The sequence below is a fragment of the Plecotus auritus genome (genome assembly GCF_963455305.1).
Source record: "Plecotus auritus genome assembly, chromosome: 2".
Taxonomy (NCBI): Eukaryota; Metazoa; Chordata; class Mammalia; order Chiroptera; family Vespertilionidae; genus Plecotus; species Plecotus auritus.
The window spans coordinates 112,076,384-112,095,049 of record NC_137771.1 but is presented as its reverse complement, the minus strand read 5'-3'; the positions used below and the strand labels follow the sequence as shown (position 1 = coordinate 112,095,049).

The following is an 18,666-nucleotide window of genomic DNA, read 5'->3' as shown; positions in this document are numbered from 1 at the left end:
AAATAATGGCAGAAAACTTCCCTAACCTGGTGAAAGAAAAAGTCACACAAGTATAGGAGGCACAGAGAGTCCCAAGCAAGAAGAACCCAAATAGGCCCATGTCCAGACACATCATAATTAAAATGTCAAAAATTAAAGACAAAGAGAGAATATTAAAGGCCACAAGAGAAAAGCAATTCATTACCTACAAAGGACCTCACACAAGGCTGTCAGCTGATTTCTTATCAGAAACTCTACAGGCCAGAAGGGAATGGTATGAAGTATTCAAAGTAATGAAAAGCAAGGATGTGAAACCACAATTGCTATATCCAACAAAGCTGTCATCAAAATAGATGGTGTAATAAAGAACTTCTCAGACAAAAAATGGCTAAAGGATTTTATCACCACCAAACCAGCACTACAAGAAATGCTAAAGTAACTGCTGTAATGAGTGAAGAAATAGAGAGAGAAACTTAGGCATACAGAATTAAAATGGCAAAAAATAAGGACCTATCAATAATAACCTTAAATTTACATAGATTAAATGCTCCAATAAACATGACACAACTATATGCTGTCTACAATAGACAAACCTTAGAACAAAATACTCACACAGGAGGAAAGTGAAGGATGGGAAAATTTTTCCATTTAAATGGAAATGAAAAATAAAAGAAAGTGGTGTAGCAATACTCATATCTGACAAAATAGACTTCAAAATGAAGGCCATCACAAGAGACAACCAAGGTCACTAAATAATACTAAAGGGATTGATCCAACAAGAAGATATAACTCTGATAAACATATACGCACCAAATATAGGAATACCTAAATATATTAAAAAAAAACCCACAACTCCTAGAGGACTTTAAGGGAGAGATCAACAATACAGTCATTGTAGGGGACTTTAATACCCCACTGACTTCACTGGATAGATCTTCCAGACAAAAAATTAACAAGGAGACTGTGACTCTAAATGACACACTAGCTCAGATGGATTTAATTGACATTTATAGAATACTAGAAGCCCAATGCATGAAATTTGTGCAAGAGTAGGCCTTCCTTCCCCTGAATGCCAGTACCAGCTTCCCTCTGGCACCTGAGACCTGGACTTCCCTCTGATACCTGGGAACCCAGCTTCTCTCCAGCTGTTGGCAGGCACTCAGGATCCAGGCTTCCCTTGCAGCCCCAGCTTAGTCTGGAAGGTCATCCAGTCTAATTAGCATATTACACTTTTATTATTATATATTTCACCCCAAATCTGCAGAATATACATTCTTCCCTAGTGCACATGGCTCATTCACAAATATAGACCACATGTTATGACACAAACAAGTCTCTACAAATTCAAGAACATTGAAATAATATCAAGCATCTTCTCATATCAAAATAGAATGAAATTAGAAGTCAACTATGGTAAAAACACTGAAAAACATGCTAACAGCATGTTATTAAACAAAGAATGAGTTACCAATGAGATCAAGAAAGAAATAAAAAAAAAGTGCTGAAACAAATGAAAATTAACACGAAATAACCCAAAATCTATGGGACACAGCAAAAGCAGTCCTGAGAGAGAAGTTCATGGCACTACAGGCCTACCCGAGAATACAAGAAAATTAATAATGAACTATTTAATTAAAGAACTAGACAGAGAACAAGAAAAGCTCATAGTAAGTAGAAAGATGGAAATAATGAAGATTCAAGCAGGGATAAAGGAGAAAAATACTAAAAAAAATACCCAAAAAACCGAAACAACAATAACAGTAAAATCAATGAATCCAAGAGCTGGTTCTTTGAAAAGATAAACAAGATTGATGAACTGATAGCCAGACTCATCAATAAATAGAAAGGACCCAAATAAATAAAACCAGAAACAAAAGTGGTGAAGTAGCAACTGATACCACAGAAATACAATGGATTGTAAGAAAATACTATGAGCAACTATATGCCAAAAAGCTGGACAATATGGATGAAATTAATAAATTCTTTGAAATATATAATCTCCCAAAACTAAATCAGGAAGAATCAGAAAACCTGAATAGGCCAATAACAACTGATAAAATAGAAGCAGTAATAAGAAACCCCCAGCAAACAAAAGCCTTGGTCCATATGGCTTCCCAAGAGAGTTTTTCCAAACATTCAAAGAAGAATTAACACATATACTCCTCTAACTATTCCAAAAAAGTCCAAGAGAAAGGAACACTTCCAAGCTCTTTTTAGGAAGCCAGCATTATTCTAATTCCAAAACCAGATAAAGTCACTACAAAGGAAGAGAATTATAGGCCATTATACCTGATGAACATAGATGCTAAAATCCTCAACAAAATATTAGCAAATCGGTCCAGCAATATATTAAAAAGGATCCTACACCAAGAAAAGTGGGATATATTCTGGGGATGCTATGTGGGTACAGTATTCACAAATCAATAAACATGATGCATCATATAAACAATTGAAACACAAAAATCACATATCAATAGACACATTAAAAGCATTCGACAAAACCCAATGCCCATTTTTTATAAAAACACTCAGCAACGTGGGAATAGAGGAGCATATCTCAACATAACAAAGGTCATATATGACAAACCTACAGCCAACATCATACTAAATTAGCAAAAACTAAAACCATTTCCCATAAGAACAGGAAATAAGACAGGGATGCCAGCTTTCACCACTCTTATTCAACATAGGGAAGTCCTCACCATAGTGATCCCACAAGAAGAAGAAATAAGAGGCATCAAATTGAAAAGGAGGAAGTACAGTAAAGCTTTCATTATTCTCAGGTGACATGATATTCTACATAGAAAACCCTAAAGATGCCACCAAAAAACTACTACATTTAAAAAATGAATTTGGAAATGTATCAGGATACAAAATCAACACCCCAAAATGGATGGATTTTTTATACACCAACTAGAGGCCCTTAGCCTGGCCTGTACCCTTCCACAATCCGGGACCCCTCAGGGCATGTTGGACTGCTGGTTTCTGCTCAATCCCTGCAGGCCACAGGCTGAAACCAGCAGTCTGACATGCCCCGAGGGATGTAGTAGTATGTGAAGTGGCAGGTGGCCGGGGAGGAGCCTGCGCCACTCCGCTCATCCCAGCCCTGCTGCACCTGCCACCACTGCTGCCACTTGGTGTGGCTCAGTAGTTGAGCATCTGCCCCCTGGTGGTCAGTGTGCATCATAGTGACCGGTCAACTGGTCATTTGGTCATTCGGTCATTCAGTTGTTTGGTCACTTAGGCTTTTATATATATAGATAATGAATTCTCAGAAACAGAAACTAAACAAACAATGCCACTTAGCATTGCAACAACAAAAAATTAAGATACTTAGGAATAAACTTAAGGAGGCAAAAGACCTGCACTGAGAAAACTACAAGATGTTGAAAAAAGAGGTAGAAGAAGAGATAAACAAGTGAAAAAATATACTATGTTTATGGATTAGTAGAATCAATGTCACTAAAATGTCCATATTACCCAAGGCAATCTACAGATCCAATGTAATCCCTATTATAATACCAACAGCATATTTCACAGATCTAGAAAAAAATACTCCAAAAATTCATATGGAACCTAAAAAGACCCCAAATAGCCATAACAATCTTGAGAAAGAAGAACAAAGTTGGAGGAATCACAATACCAGATATCAAATTATACCACAAAGCCACTGTAATCAAACCAGTCTGGTACTGGCACAAGAATAGGCATATAGATCAATTGAACAGTACAGAGACCCCAGAAATTGAACCAACCCATTATGCTCATTTAATATTTGACAAAGGAGGCAAGAACATACAATGGTGTAGAAAACAGTATGGTGGAAATGACTATTGTTATACCAGCCATTAAGCAGTTGCTGATAATGTGTTGAGAATGATTTTTTTCTCCTCATCATTAATCTGTCATGAAATCTGCATCTGCATTTACTGCAAAATCTTGAAGAACTTGTCCCTCAGACACTCAATCTCTTCTATATGAAACTTCAAATGAGGAATTTCTTTTAGAACTTGGTTTTGAAACTCCAGCTTTCCATAATAACAAAGAAGAATAAGGAATAAGAGAGAGACTACCAGAAAGAAGTAACTCAAGGAAGAATTCTAAGAAAACATGTATTTGGCCAATCTTGTTTGTAACACTTTGTCTTCCCTCTGGAGAGCTCTCTTTCATCCATGGGGACTCTGAATTGTCCTGGGTTTTGGGAGAGAATGTGTAACCACTGGTTTGCATGCCATACACCCAACTTCCTGCTCCTATGCCTTTCTACTTAGTCTAGGTAGTCTTTCATAACTGATCTTAGAATTAATGCACAGGATTGGTTGCTGCTGCCAACAAATAAACAATTGGCTTACAAGTTGAAACTCATCTGTCATCTTAAGGGCAGAATGTAAGCAATTCCTTATAAGTTTTCTCTCTTTACCACAACCAGCAGGTCTAGAGTCCTGAGTAGGGGCCGCTGGGGATTGAGAAAAGGAAAAAAAGAGACAGACACAGAGACAGTAGGGAAAGCTGGGACCAGGTGGGATGCTGCCCTCTGATGGAGAGACAGTGACCCAGAGCTGGTGCAGCACGTTTATTATATAGAGCATGATTCCAGGAAGTTTTACTAGAGTTTAAGACAAAGGAAATTATGTGAAATCATGGTTAAAGATCAAGCTGTAATTCTTCATTCTTGTGGCTTCTTTGTAATTGTCACTCCTCCTGAGCCCGTATAATTGTGTCCGTTCCTTGCGCCTGGCTGAACTTAGATAATGAAACCCACCCCCTGGCACCTGAGCTAAGGGTCAGGCTGACAAAATACCTGCCTCTGGCACGGTATGTTTCCAGGACGCGGCTCTGCCGATGCCACTGGACTCAGCCTACAATCAGCTCATGGGCCTTCCCAGGCGCTCTCTACATTATCCTTTAAACATTTTTATTGATCTTTGTGTGGAAATATTGAAACCTTTTATCAGATTTGCAGATGGCATCATGGTATGATGATTGATTGCTATGAGAGCAGCTTAGTGTTGGGCAAAGAACAGTGGTCTGGGTAACTTGACTCCCATAATGACACTGAAGATGTCACCTTTCTTCTACTCCTGTTTCACCTTTTGTAAAATGAATATCACAATATACCACTTGACTCTGCAATTAGAATCTGATGTAGTAATGGGTGTGACAACCTGTTAAAGTGCTCATTGGTATACACCTGGAAGCCAGTGCTAGTTTTATGTCTTCTTTGGAACACTGTGAGGCAGGAATATGTTCTTTTTTGTCTTAGTCTGCTTAGTTTGCCATAACAAATACAGCAGACTGTATCGCTTAAAAAACAGAAAATTATTTCTTACAGTTCTGGAGGCTAGAAATCCAAGATTAAGGTCTTGCACAGTGTGGTTCCAGGTAATGGCTTTGTTTCTGCCTTGCACCTTGCACTTGTAAGAAAAGGCACGAGATTCTCTCTCTTCACCAGGTGAGGGCACAGTGAGAAAGAGAACTCTGGTGTCTCTTCTTAAAATTACACCAATCCTATTGAATCAGGGCTCTGCCCTTAGGAGCTCATTTAACCTGAATTACTTCTGTAGAGTCCTACCTCCAAATACAATCACATTAAGGAATAGAGTTCAATATATGAATTTTTTGGGGACACAAACATTCAGTCTAAAACATCTGTATTTCTGGAACCTTGACCCAGGAAGGGCTGGCAGTCATGTCAGCAAGTCCAAACCTGGGCACAGAGAAGCAGTGTCTATTTTTACTATGCCAGGGGAATCCAGAGAGGTCTGACTCAGGAGGGCCAACCTGACTACTAGACTAATAATAAAATTGACATAGATCAGGATCTGGAGGGTAGAGGTGGAGTTGGAGAGACTGTGCTGTCTGGCTATAGGATGTACTAATAGAGCCAAGGAAAAGAGAAGTCAGGAATACTTTTGAGCCATGAGCTTGAGCTCCTAGGCATCAGTTTTGAATGTCAATAAATCCAAAGCTTCTTAAAAAATGGTTGTAGTTGCTGGTCTGCTGGATGGCTTTTTTAATGATCTACCACTAATCACAGTAGTGAAGAGTCACTTCCAAGATATTAAGAATGAAGGCAGAATTGTTGAAGATGTGATATATCCAACAAGAACCAAGGGAGTTGCATATGCAACATTCAAAGAAAAAAGAAGTTGTAGAGAATGTCATCAGAAAAAAGAAACACTGTTTAGCAGAGAAGGTTAGATCCATTCAACTCACAGTCTCTCATTTTAGTGTAGTGAAAAGGTCTTGAGCTCCATAAATGCTATTCTTCTTCTTTTTTTTTTTTTTAAGGAAGTCAAGGGAAATTTTTATTTATTTCAGAAAGGAAGGAAGAGGGAGAAATAGAAACATCAATGATGAGAGAGAATCATTGATTGGCTGCCTCCTGCATGCTGCCCTACTGGGGATCCAGCTCACAACACGGGCATGTGCCTTGACTTGGAATAGAACCTCCTGGTTCATAGGTCAATGCTTAACCACTGAGCAATGCTGGCCAGGCTGTAAATGCTATTTTTGATCTCTCTTTTTTATGGTCAAGTCCTTCTGGAAAGTCTGGTGAGTTACCTAAAAAGTAAAATTCCAAGTTTATGCTTCAGTCCTTTGGAACAAAATGGAAGAATCTCTGTTCAAGGATCTTTTCTGGCTATCAAGAAGCTCAAAGAATCTTTGCTATTAAACATAAGTTATATTTTTAGGAAAAACAAAACAAAACAGGAATTTTATCAGTGAGGGAGAAAGTGGAGTAAAGAGAGCCCCAAAAGGAGTTTACAGAGAAGTAATAACTCTTTGGAGTCACCCAGGTCCTCAGTACCCCAGATTGCTAGACATATACTAATAAAGCCAAGGAAAAGAGAAACAGATGTTTTTCTTTACCTGAAAAAGATCAGCTTTTAGGAAAGCACATTGGAAAGATTTCATGTGCTATGTCAGGAGAGAGTGGATGGTGAAATTACCACAATTTGCATAAAATTCTCAAAATGGTTTTTAGCCAAACAATGAAAAACATGTAAAAGATTTCATTGAGAAACACTCACATGCTCTTCACTTTGAGCTTAGAAAAGAGAGGTTAGATTTGGAAGGAAAGGAACAGGGAAAAGAAATATTAAGTTGGCATGTAAACAACTAAGTTTGGGATACCATCAGATTCTGATTAATTTTTATAAGACACACGTTGACATAGGATCTTCTTCTGATGTTTACTTATTTAAAAAAAGAGGTTATGAAATTAATAATACCAACAGTTAGGTGATAGAATCTCAGCAACAGTGATGATAATGGGTGCTGACACTAGCTTTATGCACTTTATTTCATTTAATCTTTGCAACCATCCTTCATTGCAGGCATTGCAATCCTCATGTCATAGGGGAAGGAGCTAGGATTTGGGGAGGTTAAAATGCTTGTCTGAGGTTATCTAGTTGACAAGGAATGGGACTCGGGTTAAACCCAGTTGATGTGACCACAAAGATAATATCTAAGGTATAAAACTTTGAAAAAAAGCTCACTAAACTTTGAAGAAATATCACTTTCTCTGCAACCCCAAATTCTTAGAAAAAGAAGTAGCTTTAATTGTAATATGTGAGAAGTTTAGATGATGATTATGCCATTGGTAATATCTTAGCATTTACAAAGTTCGCATTTACTCTAAATAGAATAAGAATACTGGCAAGCCCTGGCCAGGTAGCTCAGTTGGTTTAGAGCATTGTTCAGATACATCAAGATTGCAGGTTTAGCTGTTTCCAAATCTTAGCTATTCTAAATTACACTGCTATGAACATAGGGGTGCATATATTGTTTCTGATGGGTGTTTCTGAATTCTTGGGATATATTCCTAGAACTGGAATCACTGGGTCAAATGGTATTTTCATTTTTAATTTTTTGAGGAAACACCAAACTGTTTTCCACTAAGTGCCCATCAGCAGATGAATGGATTAAAAAACTATGGTACATCTATATAATGGAATACTATGCAGCTGTAAAAAAGAAAGAACGCTTACCACTTGCAACAGCATGGATGGAACTAGAGAGCATTATACTAAGTGAAGTAAGCCAGTCAGAGAAAGATAAATATCTCATGATCTCACTTATATGTGGAATCTAATGAACAACATAAACTAATGAACAAAAATAGACCCAGAGACATGGAGATATTGATCAGACTGTTAAACCTCAGAGGGAATGCAAGGGAGAGTTGATGGGGCGGGACATCAACCAATGAACACATGTGCATATGTGCATAACCCATGGACACAGACGGTAGGGTGGGGAGGGCTTGGGGGGAATGGGAGGTTGGAGAGGGCAATGGAGGGAAAAGGGACATCCTATATAATAAATCCTATATAATAAAGAGGTAATATGCAAATTGGCAATCACTCCAACACACAAGATGGCCACTCCCATGTGGTCAAAGATGGCTGCCCCCATGTGGACACAAGATGGCCACCACAAGATGGCAGGCAAGGGAGGACAGTTGGGGGGGACCAGGCTTGCAGGGGAGGGCAGTTGTGGGGGGACCAGGCCTGCAGGGAGGGGCAGTTAGGGGGAACCCAGGTCTGCAGGGGAGGGCAGTTGGGGGCGACCAGGTGTGCAGGGGAGGACAGTTAGGGGTGACCAGGCCTGCAGGGAGGGCAGTTAGGAGCAACCAGGCCTGCAGAGGAGGGCAGTTAGGGGTGACCAGGCTGGCAGGGGAGGAGAGTTAGGGGCAATCAGGCCAGCAGGGGAGCAGTTAGGCATTGATCAGGCTGACAGGGGAGTGGTTAGGTGATGAGCAGGCTGGCAGACAGAAGCAGTTAGGGGCAATCAGGCAGGCAGGCAGGTGAGTAGTTGGGAGCCAGCAGTCCTGGATTGTGAGAAAGATGTCCAACTTCCCGTTTAGGCCTGTATTACGAGAGGGATGTCCAACTGTGGGATCGGGGCTAAACCAGCAGTTGGACATCTCCCAAGGGATCCCAGATTGGAGAGGGCGCAGGCTGAGCTGAGGGACACCCCCCACCCCCGTGCATGAATTTCATGCACTGGGCCTCTAGTATGTAATACTTTTAACAATGAAGATTTATTAAAAAAAAAAAAAAAGATTGCAGATTTGATCCCTGGTCAGGGCACATACAGGAATCAACCAATGAATGCATGGATGGATGGAGCAAGTCAATGTCTCTTTCTCTCACAGACACTCTCTCTCTAAAAATCAATCAAGAAAAAAATTAAAGAAAAGAAGAATGCTGGCAAAAGTCATTTGGGAAGCTACTTTCTCTCCCTCCCCCGCCCCTCTCTCTTTATTTCTCTCTCAAAATCAATCAATCAATATTTTTTTTTAAAGACTGCTGGCAAAAGTCACTTGAGAAGCTACTTGGTAAGTATTTCTGATGCAAGTTAAATTATATTTGACTACTAGTAAATCCCATTGTTACAAGACTACTAGACATATGGATCATTTTTATCTACCTAACTGCTTACATAAAATGTTGGTTCTCCTGCTATAATTATAAAAATAGTGTAGCATCTTTCTTCCCTTTATTTATTTACTAGAGGCCCAGTACACAAAATTCATGCATTGTGGGGGAGGGAGTCCCCTAAGCCCGGCATGCACCCTCTCCAATCCAGGACCCCTCGGGAGATGTCCGATTGCTGGTTTAGCCCCAATCCCACAGTTGGACATCCCTCTCGCAATACGGGACTGCTGGCTCCTAACCGCTCACCTGCCTGCCTGCCTGATTGTCCGTAACCACTGTACCTGCCTGCCTAATTGCCCCTAACCCATCTGCCTGCCTGCCTGATTGCCCTTAACCACCTCTGCCTGCCTGATCACCCCTAACCACTTGGCCTGCCAGTCTGATTGCCCCTAACCACTGTCACCTGCCGGCCTGATCACCCCTCACTGCCCTCCCCTGCCAGCCTGATTGCCCCTAACAACTCCCCTGCTGGCCTGACCGCTCCTAACTGCCTCTGCCTCAGTCCTCACCACCGTGGCTCTGTCCAGAAGGAGGACCGGACTACCAGAAGATGTCTGGTCTATCTGGTCTAATTAGCATATTACCCTTTTATTAATATAGATTTATTTATTTATTTATTTATTTATTTATTTATGTCTAAAGTTTTACATATTTCTCCTTATTCCCCAATTAGCCCCCTCCCCCCAAGCTATTCCCATCCTGGGGAGGCCCCACCGCCCCAGTGTCTGTGTCCATTGGTTATGCTAATATGCATGCATACAAGTCCTTTGGTTGCTCTCTAACCACCCACTGCCCCTGCCATTTGTCTCTGGATCTATTTTTGTTCATCAAATTATGTAGATCACTAGAGGCCCAGTGCAAAATTTCGTGCACAGGGGGGTGTCCCTCAGCCCAGCTTGCACCCTTTCCAATCTGGGACCCTCTTCAATCTGGCATCCCTCTCACAATCCAGGACTGCTGGCTCCCAACTGCCCTCCCCTGCAGGTGTGGTTCCCCGCAACTGCCCTCCCCTGCCAGCCTGGTCCCCCACAACTGCACTCCCCTGAAGGCCTGGTCCACCCCAACTTCCCTCCTCTGCTGGCCTGGTCCCCCCCCCCAAAAGCCCTCCCCTGCAGGCCTGGTCCCCCCCAACTGCCCTCCCCTGCTGGCCTGGTCACCCCTAACTGCCCTCTGCTGGCCTGATCACCCACAACTGCCCTCCCCTGCCAGCCTGGTCCCCCCCAACTGCACTCCCCTGAAGGCCTGGTCCCCCCCAACTTCCCTCCTCTGCTGGCCTGGTCCCCCCCCAACAGCCCTCCCCTGCAGGCCTGGTCCCGCCAACTGCCCTCCCTGCTGGCCTGGTCACCCCTAACTGCCCTCTGCTGGCCTGATCACCCCACAACTGCCCTCCCCTGCAGGCCTGGTCCCCCCCAACAGCTCTCCCCTGCAGGCCTTGCCCCCCCCCCAACTGCCCTCCCCTGCAGGCCTGGTCCCCCCCCAACAGCTCTCCCCTGCAGGCCTTGCCCCCCCCAAACTGCCCTCCCCTGCAGGCCTGGTCTCCCCCAACTACCCTCCCCTGCCGGCCTGGTCCCCCCCAACTGCCCTCCTCTGCTGGCCCGGTCACCCCTAACTACCCTCCCTGCTGTCCTGGACCCCCTCCCCCAAGTGCCCTCTTCTGCCGGCCTGGTCACCCCCAACTGCCCTCCTCTGCTGGCCTGGTTACCCCTAACTTCCCACAACTGCCCTCCCCTGCAAATCATCTTGTGGTGGCCATCTTGTGTCCACATGGGGGCAGCCATCTTGTGCCTTGGTGTGATGGTCAATTTGCATATTACTCTTTTATTAGATAGGATTATATCCCACATATAAGTGAGATCATGTGATATTTATCTTTCTCCGACTGCCTTATTTCACTTAGCATAATGCTCTCCAGTTCCATCCATGCTGTTGCAAATGGTAGAAATTTCTTTTTTTTTTATAGCAGCATAGTATTCCATTATGTATTAAGAGATGTACCACAGTTTTTTAATCCACACATCTGCTGATGGACACTTAGGTTGTTTCCAAATCTTAGCTATTGTAAATTGTGCTGCTATGAACATAGCAGTGCATATATCCTTTTTGATAGGTGTTTCTGGTTTCTTGGGATATAGTCCTAGAAGTGGGATTTCTGGGTCAAATGGAAGTTCCATTTTTAGTTTTTTGAGGAAACTCCATACTGTCTTCTACAGTGGCTGCACCAGTCTGCATTCCCACCAGCAGTGCAGGAGGGTTCCTTTTTCTCCACATCCTTGCCAGCACTCCTCAATTGTTAATTTGTTGACGATAGCCATTCTGACAGGTGTGAGATGGTACCTCATTGTTGTTTTGATTTGCATCTCTCAGATGATTAGTGACTTTGAGCATGTTTTCATATGTCTCTTGGCCTCTGTATGTCCTCTTTCAAAAGTGTCTACTTATGTCCTTTGCCCATTTTTTTATTGGATCATTTATCTTCCTTTTGCTAAGTTGTATGAGTTTTCCGTAAATTTTGGAGATTAAACCCTTATCTGAAAAAGCATTGGAAAATAAGTTCTCCCATGCACTGGGCTTTTTTTTTTTTTTTTTTTTTTTTTTTTTTTTTTTTTTTTTTTTTTGCTGTGCAGAAGCTTTTTACTTTGATATAGTCCCATTTGTTTATTTTCTCCTTAGTCTTCATTGCCCTAGGAGCTGTGTTGGTAAAGATATTTCTATGACATATGTCTGCTATTTTGAACCCCATGGAGTCTTGTAGGATTTTTCTGGTTTTCCCAACTTACATTTAAGTCCTTTAGTCATCTTGAGTTTGTTTCTGTGTATGGTGTAAATTGGTGATCTAGTTTCATTTTTTTTTTTTTTTGCATGTATCTGACCAAATTTCCCAGCACCATTTATTGAAGAGACTGTCTTGACTCTTTTGTCAAATATTAATTGAGCATAATGGCTTGGGTTGATTTCTGTTCCATTGGTCTATATGTCTATTCTTGTGCCAGTACCAGGCAGTTTTGAAAACCATGGCATGGTAATATAGCTTGATATCTGGTATTGTGATCCCTCCAACTTTGTTCTTCTTTTTCAGGATTGCTGTGGCTATTCAGGGTCTTTTTTATTTTATTTTATTCCAGATGAATTTTTGGAGAGTTCGTGCTAGGTCTATGAAATATGCTGTTGGTATTTTAATGGGGATTGCATTGAATCTGTAGATTGCTTTGGGTAGTATGAACATTTTAATGATATTGATTCTACCAATCCATGAACATAGTATGTTCTTCCATTTGTTTATGTCTTCCTATATCTCTTTTTTCAATGTCCTGTAGTTTTCTGAGTACAGGTCTTTTACCTTCCTTAGTTAAATTTATTCCTAAGTATCTTAATGTTTTTGTTGCAATGGTAAATGGGATTGATTTTTTAGTTTCTCTTTCTGTGAGTTCATTATTGGTGTATAAAAAGGCCATAGATTTCTGGGTGTTAATTTTGTATCCTGCTACATTGCCGAATTCATTTATTAGGTCTAATAGTTTTTTGATGGCATCTTTGGGTTTTTCTATGTACAGTATCATGTCATCTACAAATAAGGACAGTTTTACTCCTTCTTATCCAATTTGGATAACTTTTATTTCTTCTTCTTGTCTGATTGCTATGGCTGGCACTCACAGTACTATATCGAACAGGAGTGGTGAAAGTGGGCATCTCTGTCTTGCTCCCATTCTATGAGAAATGAGGTTAGTTTTTGCCCATTGAGAATGATGCTGGCTGTGGGTTTGTCATATAAAGCTTTTATTATGTTGAGGTATGATCCCTCTATTTCCACTGTGCTGAGAGTTTTTATCAAGAAAGAGTTTTGGATTTTGTTAAATGCTTTTCTGTATCAATTGATATTATTAAGTGATTTTGTCTCTCAATTTGTTTTTGTGATGTATCACATTTATTGCTTTGCAGATATTGTACCATCCTTGATCCCCAGAATACATCCCACTTGGTCACATTGTATGATATTTCTAATGTAATGCTGCATCTGATTTGCTAGAACTTTCTTGAGGATTTTTGCATCTATATTCATCAAGGATATTGTCCTGTAGTTCTCTTTTTTTTGTGTGTGGTGTCTTTATCTGGTTTTGGGATTAGTGTAATGCTGGCTTCATAGAAATAGCTTGGAAGTGTGTGTTCCTCCGGAATTTTTTGGAATAGTCTGAGAAGGATAGGTTTTAGTTCTTCTTTGAATGCTTGGTAGAATGCCCCTGTAAAGCCATCTGGACCAGGGCTTTTGTTTGCTGGAAGATTTTTGATCGCTGCTTCAATTTGTTTGGTAGTTATCGGCCTATTCAGGTTTTTTGATTCTTACAGATTGAGTTTTGGGAGCTTGTACTTTTCTAAGAATATGTCCTTTTCACATAGGAATAGAGTTGTTCATAGTATTTTTTCATAATCATTTGTATTTCTGTGGGATTGGTTGTTACTTTACCACTTTCATTTCTGATTTTTCTTACGTAGGTCCTCTCTCTTTGCTTCTTGGTGAGCCTGGCTAGATGTTCATCAATCTTGTTTATTCTTTCAAAGAACCAGCTCTTAGTTTTGTTGATCTTTTGTATTGTATTTTGGTCTCTATATTGTTTATTTCCATTCTGATGTTTATTATTTCCTTGCTTCTGCTTATGCTGGGAATTTCTTGTTGCTCTCTTTCTAACTCTTTGAGCTGTAGGGTAAGATAATTTATTACATTTTTTCTTGTTTTTTGAGGTAGGCCTGTAGAGCTATAAACTTCCCTCTCAAGACTGCTTTCACTGTGTCTCTTAGATTTTGGATTGTCACTTATTGCCATGATGCTTTTTATTTCGTCTTTGATCTCTTTAGTAACCCAATCATTTTTTAAAAAAAATATATTTTATTGATTTTTTTTACAGAGAGGAAGGGAGAGGGATAGAGAGTTAGAAACATTGATGAGAAACACCGATCAGCTGCCTCCTGCACACCTCCTACTGGGGATGTGCCCGCAACCAAGGTACATGCCCTTGACCGGAATCGAACCTGGGACCCTTCAGTCCGCAGGCCGACACTTTATCCACTGAGCCAAACCGGTTAGGGCCCAATCATTTTTAATATCATGCTATTTAGCCTTCAGGTGTTTGATTTTTTTATTGTAGTTGATTTCTAATTTTATGCCATTGTGATCTTCGAAGATGCTGGATATGATTTCTATCTTCTTGAATCTGAAGAGACTTTGCCTGTGCCCCAATATGTGGTCTATCTTTGTAAATGACCCATGTGCGCTTGAGAAGAATGTATATTTTGTGGCTTTGTGGTGAAATGTTCTGAAGATTTCAATTAATTTAATCGGATCTAGTGAATCATTTAGGATTGCTGTTTCTTTGATGATTTTTTGTGTAGATGATTTGTCCAGTGGTGTTAGTGGGTTATTAAAGTCCCCTACTATGACTGTATTTCTGTCAATCTCTCCCTTGATATCTTCCAGAAGTATTTTTATGTATGTGGATGCTCCTGTATTGGGTGCATATATGTTTACCAGATTTATACCTTCTTGTTGAATTGCTCCCTTTAGTTTTATGAAGTGGCCTTCCTTATCTCTAGTTATGGCCTTCACTTTGAGGTCTAATTTGTTATATATAAGTATTGCTACCCCAGCTTTTTTTTTTTCTTTTTCTTCACTTCCATTCACCTGAAAAATCTTTTTCCATCCCTTCACCATAAGTATGTGTGAGTCCTTTGTTCTCAGGTGGGTCTCCTGTAGACCGCAGATATATGGGTCATGTTTTCTTATCCATTCAGCTATCCTATGTCTTTTGATTGGGGCATATAATCCATTTCCATTTAAAGTTATTATTTATAGGTACTTTTTTGTAGCCATTTTTATTCTTTATGCCTGCATTCCTTCTTCCCTTTTTATTTCTCCTTTTTATAGTGGACCCTTTAGCATTTCTTGCATTGCTGGTTTGGTTGTAATAAACTCCCTTAGTCCTTTTTTGTCTGTGAAGCTCTGAATTTCACCCTCAAATTTGATTGATAGCCTTTGTGGGTACAGTATTCTTGGATTCAAACCCATGCTTTGAGTGACTTTGTACATTTCATTCCATTCCCTTCTGGCCTGATGTGTTTCTGTTGAGAAATCAATTGATAGTTCCCTTGTAGGTAACTTTCTGTCTCTCTCTGGCAGCTTTTAAGATTCTTACTTTGTTGTGATGTTTGCCCATTTAATTATAATGTGTCTTGATGTTGGTCTTTTTGGTTTTATCCTGTTTGGGACTCTGTGAGTTTCTTGGACTTGTGTGAGTTTTTTCTTTCCAATATCAGGGAAGTTTTCTGTCATTATTTCTTCAAACAGGTTTTCTATTCCTTGCTCAGTTTCCTTTCCTTCTGGCATCTCTATTATGCAGATGTTGTTTAGTTCTGTGTTGTCCCATAGTTTCCTTAGGCTCTCCTCCTGTTTTTTTTTAAGTATTTTTTTTCCAGTTGCTGCTCTGCTTGGGTATTTTTTTCTACGTTGTCTTCTAGCTCACTGATGTGGTCATCTGCTTCTTCTAGTCTACTGTTGATGCTTTCTATTATGTTCTTTATTGCAGCAATGCCATTCTTCATTTCTTCTTGGTTTTTCTTCATTTCCTCTAGATTCCTACACATATTGTTGAATTTGTCTTCCATCCTTTTCAGCCTTCTAATGACCATTGCTCTGAATTCTTTCTCTGACAAATTTCTTGCCTCCATTTCCTTTACTTCCTTTTCCAGTGATTCCTCCTTTTTGTTCGTATGGGGGCTGTCTCTTTGTCTCCCCATGATTGCTCCTCTCAGGGTGTCTGGTTATGTAGCTCTCTCCTGCATTAACTTAAAGGCACAAAATATAACACGACGAGACACAACACACAGGGCACCAAACACAAATGTATTCATGATACCAGTAACCCCAAATACAGGTGACCACCAGAGAAAATAGAATTGGGGGAGAGAAAAGAGTGCAAAAATGATATTGAGAAAAGGAAAATATGTAAGAGAGAAAAGAAAGAGAAGATAAAAGGAGGGGGAATATATATGTATATGGGGAGAAAACTCCAAAAAACCAACAACTAACCCAGAAAATGCAAATAACAAACACCCAAACAACAAATACCCAGATGAATCTGAAGAGGCAGAGCTTATTTCTAGAAGGTAATGTGAAGGGATTGAATGAATGGAGAAATGGCCAAAATTCAGTATAGAGGATGTAGAAAGAGAATGAGTGTATAAGAAGAAAAGTAAAAAACAAAATACACAAAAAGAAAAAAATATTTAAATATATATTAAATATATATAATTCTTTCCCCTGTCTTTATTCTATCTATCTTGCATTCATATATTTTTGGAAAAGGAGAATAGATAGGCCTGAGTTGGTGATTGAAACTAATTAAGCTATTAATAGAAGAAGAGAACAAGCGAGGAGAGAAAAAACAGAAGCAGAAAAAAAAAACCCACAGGAAAAAAGCAAACTAACAAACAATCAAACAAACAACAACAGGACAGAAAGAAAAAGGAAAAAAAAGAAAGGAAAAAATTGGCTAGTGAAGAAAGAGAAGAGAGAAGTGTGCATGGACTTGGAGCAGGAGAAGGAAATTAGATATATGAGTAAGATAAATTTTTAAGAGGGAGTCAAAGAAAGGATAGAGAAAAACCAAAGCAGGAACAGGACCAAAAGGAGAAAAGTGAGGAAGAGAGCCTTGGCATAAAGGAAAAATTGAGATAGAGTAAAATAATGCTAAAATAAAAATAAAAATAGCATGAAGAACACTAATCCAAAAATAAAATAAAGAAAAAATGAAATAAAATAAAACTTTTTAAAAAGGTAAAATAATAGTAATAATAATAAAAATAAAAAATAAAAATCTATATTAATAAAAGGGTAATATGCTAATTAGACTGGATAGACCGGACGTCTTCCAAATGTCATTCCGGACATCCTTCTGGACAAAGCCGGGTGCGTGGCTGGCCTGCAAACCCCACAGCCCCTCACCCAGGCCAGCCCTGCCCCCAGCAGGCACCCCCCCCCCACCATAATCTGGGGCCCCCTTCAGGGCAGGCCAGCCAGCCCCAACCGTGCATCAGGCCTCTATCCTATAAAATAAAAATGTAATATGCAAATTGACCCTAACGGCAGAACAACCAGAAAGATTGCTGGACCAGTCACTATGAGGCACACTGACCACCTCTCGGTCCCTTTCCCTGGCCATTAGGCACTGATCACTCGATGGTGAATGGGGAACTGGAGATGGGTGGTGGCGGGGTGTGGGGCCAGCTGCAAGCAGCTGGGAAAGATGGCCCTGATTGCAGGCCAATCCTAGGGACTGTACCTGTGCATGAATTTTGTGTGCTGGGTCTCTAGTATAATAATCAAAAAATAAAATAAAGTGAGAAAAAATATTTAGTTTCTTAAATAAAAGATAAAAAATAAAAAAGTGAAGTAGTGAAGGTCGTTCACTTCAGCAGGGCTTCAAAGACCCATGGGGGGCTGGTTTAAGACCCCTCTCTACTGTTCAGCCTGGCTCGTCTGTTTCCTGTCAGGTAGTCAGCACAGTGTTGAAGTTCCCTGTGATCCACTGCTCCTCTGTGTCATAAGCCACAACTTTGTTTTCAAGCAGGTGGGACCTCTCTGCTCACTATGTTTCTCTGCCTGCCTTCAGTTGTATTTACACAAGACTCAATTTCTGATACAACCCCTGGTGGGCAGTTTTTTTGGGTCCAAATGGCCCCTCAACCCATTGTTTAGTCTCTTCTTTCCCTGCTGCACTTAATACTGGGTTGGAGGGACAGACTGACCCAGAGCTGGTTTCCTGCTCTTCTCTCCTTATTCTGATCCCCAGTTTCCACAAAAACAACTTTCTCCTGTAGTCTTGGTGAGTGTTTTTAATTGGAAGATCCTATGTACTGGGCTTATCAAGCAAAAGCAAGGAAGTAAAAAAGACAAAGGAACTGTGCCAACCCCTGTCTTTCTCCCCTTGGCACTGCGAGGCCAAGATAGAACTTCAGGCTGCCTTTCTGGGCACAGTCTCTCATTGCTGTGGGTTTAGATGTAGAGTCCCCCTCTGCCAGCAGCCCTGTGGACCCCCTTCCACATTCGAAGGCTACACTGATCCCAAGGGCTGTGGATTTGGTGCAGCACAGTTTCCCTCTGAGACTCTAGTTTTTGCTGCATGCATTTCTCCCTCCAGTCTGGACCCCAGATCTCACCTCTCTCCAGGCAATCCCTGACCTTTCTGTCCATGGA

At 40.7% G+C, this 18,666-nt stretch overlaps 1 protein-coding gene and 1 pseudogene across 2 annotated transcripts in view; both read left to right on the top strand.

Moving 5' to 3' along the window:
- SLC9A9 (solute carrier family 9 member A9) overlaps positions 1 to 18,666 on the top strand; it is a gene marked incomplete at its 3' end in the record, with an annotated part of 980,651 nt that overhangs the window by 93,578 nt on the left and 868,407 nt on the right.
- On the top strand, positions 6,104 to 7,228 carry LOC308241177 (RNA-binding protein 43-like; annotated as a pseudogene). The gene is made up of 2 exons: positions 6,104 to 6,175; positions 6,477 to 7,228. The product of its transcript is annotated as an RNA-binding protein 43-like (transcript).